This window comes from Salvelinus sp. IW2-2015, unplaced genomic scaffold, assembly GCF_002910315.2.
Source record: "Salvelinus sp. IW2-2015 unplaced genomic scaffold, ASM291031v2 Un_scaffold5892, whole genome shotgun sequence".
Taxonomy (NCBI): Eukaryota; Metazoa; Chordata; class Actinopteri; order Salmoniformes; family Salmonidae; genus Salvelinus; species Salvelinus sp. IW2-2015.
This window is the reverse complement of record NW_019947157.1, coordinates 13,460-16,011: the sequence shown is the minus strand read 5'-3', so window position 1 is coordinate 16,011 and position 2,552 is coordinate 13,460.

Genomic DNA, 2,552 nt, shown 5'->3' with positions numbered 1-2,552 from the left:
TAGATGACATAGGTAACCAGGCAGTGGTACAACAACATGTTGTGAAAACTGAGCAGTTGGCTGAATGCTTAGTGATCATTGCTGTCCTGTCAGAATATAGGGGGCGCGGGCCAGACAGAACTACTCCTGGAACAGTACAGGGAGAAGAACAGCGGCTGCAGATACTACAGGATGTCCTTAGTGCAGAGGGGTAAGACATCAAATTTTTATAGTGTCTCAAAGTTAATGACAAATGAAATCAGTCACTATTTTCCAGGTGTGGCTGCTGATTGGTCATCTGTTGGAACAGTGGCATGTCCTGGGATACTCTCAAGGTTCTAAGTTCACCCTTATGGGGAGTGGAGAATGACCGTCCCCATATAATAGAAGAGAGTGGTGAGCTTTGGCGCTGGAATGTCACATTACCAAATCTAAAATCCCATTCCTCAATATCATTTGCAGCCTTCAGGCCAAGCTGGTGAGACAAGACCCCAGACAAGAAACAGATGCTGGAGAGGCTGGACTCTGCTTCGCGCTGCCCTGGGCCCCTGCGGGGCGGTGGGAGCCAAGGCTATGGAGGGACAAACAACGCTGGCTCAGTAAGATCTCTCTCTCTGCTGTACAACATGGTTTCTACGTTCCCTGACAATCTAATACCTTCCAGAGTTTGGACTGAGCTACCTAGTTCAGTCAGATTGATTGTCTCCAACACAGTCCCAGTGGAGGCTGCTGAGGGGAGAACGGCTCATAAATCAAATCAAATGTATTTTATAAAGCACTCTTACATCAGCTGATACCTCAAAGTGCTGTACAGAAAACCAGCATAAAACCCCAAACAGCAAGCAATGCAGGGTAGAAGCCCAGAACCAACGCAAATGGAATGCATCCAAACCGGAAATCATTGTCTTTGATGTATTTAATACGTTCAGCTGATGCCTGCTCTAGTCATTCCCACGAGCCCGTCTCCCATTAAGGTGCACATGCCTCCTTTGCGACGCACTTTGAAAAAAGAACACCAGAGACAACAGAAGTCAAATGTTGTTCTTTGTTTCTTTTTGAGTGTTACTGGAGAAGGCCCAAAGACTGCTGTCTGATTGGTGATGCTCAATTTGGCAGTCAAGTGACCGAGAACCCATCTTCTCTTTCTTCCAAAGTTCTGGGAGGGAGTACCACAACGACATGGACGCCTTGAATGTAGGTGGAAACACAACACCCATATTTTTAATCATCATATTACATTTAATTTATAATGATTGTTCATTGTTTTTACTATGACTTTTCTAGTGGTCAATGCTCATTATCAAGATGAGAATCTTGAATGTAGGTGGAAACCATCACAACTATTGTCACATGACCTGAATTTGAACCTTTTTTTTATTGAAAGTTTCATCAAACGTCCCTTTCTTTAATGTCAGATGGTCAGCACCATCCTCAGATCAATTTTTTCTCATCTGGTAACGAGTTAAAACACAGGATCAAATCTTATGTTACACGATATGCAAAAAACACAGGGCCTATCACATAAACAAAAGTATTTCAGCAGTATGTAACATTAATGTTTCTAATTCTTAATCATATTTTACAATTAAAATGACTGATTCCCCACCTATTCTGTGTGCAAACCCCCCCCCCAGGTCTTCGCCCGGAACGTACTCCCCCGCGTCAGCGAGTTACTGCCCAGAGATCGTGACTTTGTTAAGAAGATCCTAAAATGGCTTCGGGTAAGGGAGGAGATGGTATCTGGTTATCATTCAGGCCCCCCTCCTCTAATTAGTTTTTAAACAATCTTGTTCATCCTCTATCTCTGTCGGGTTGTTTTTATTTTCCCGTCGGAGGTAGAGTCCAACGGTTCAGTTTATTTTGACCAGCCAGTTTGACACCAGCCAGAGCGCGTACGGAAGCTGGTACCTGAAGCGGTCGGTGACATGAAAGGCTCTGCAGGAGGGAGAGGGTAATAAGATCAATTCATTTATAAAGCATTTTTTTTTTTTTTTTTACTAAACTCCAATGTATGTGAGTTATTGGTTGTCCGCTGTGTCTGCAGGAAATCTGAGTGTCCCAGCAGACAGCTCAGTGAGAAGAGGGTCGCAGAATGACTTTGCCCTGTGGAAAGCCTCTAAGCGGGGGAGCGTCCTGGGACTCACCCTGGGTTGAAAGGGATCGGCCTGGCTGGCATATGAATGTTCTGCTATGGCTGGTTCATCTTGGGAGAGTCCATGGACATCCACGGAGGAAGGGTTTGACCTCCGATCCCCCATCAACGATTAATGAGTGGCTCAGTCCGAGTAGGGTTTATTCTCAAGTGATCTGTTTTCTATGAATGGACGGCTGGTCCGTTTTGTGTACTCCAAGTGTGCCACTTGTTCACTCCCCTCTAGGATTTTGAAAGCATTGGGACTATAGAAGCCAAGCAAAGGTCCAAACAAGGGCAAGTGCACATCGAGTGTACACATATTCGGGGAACAGGGTAGGATTGGAATGTAACCCGTAGTATTCAAGTTGAATAACAAGCAGGGAGATTGTCCTCAGTGGCAGTGCTGTACTTTGAGAACGACCACTGGGTTTCGCTACTT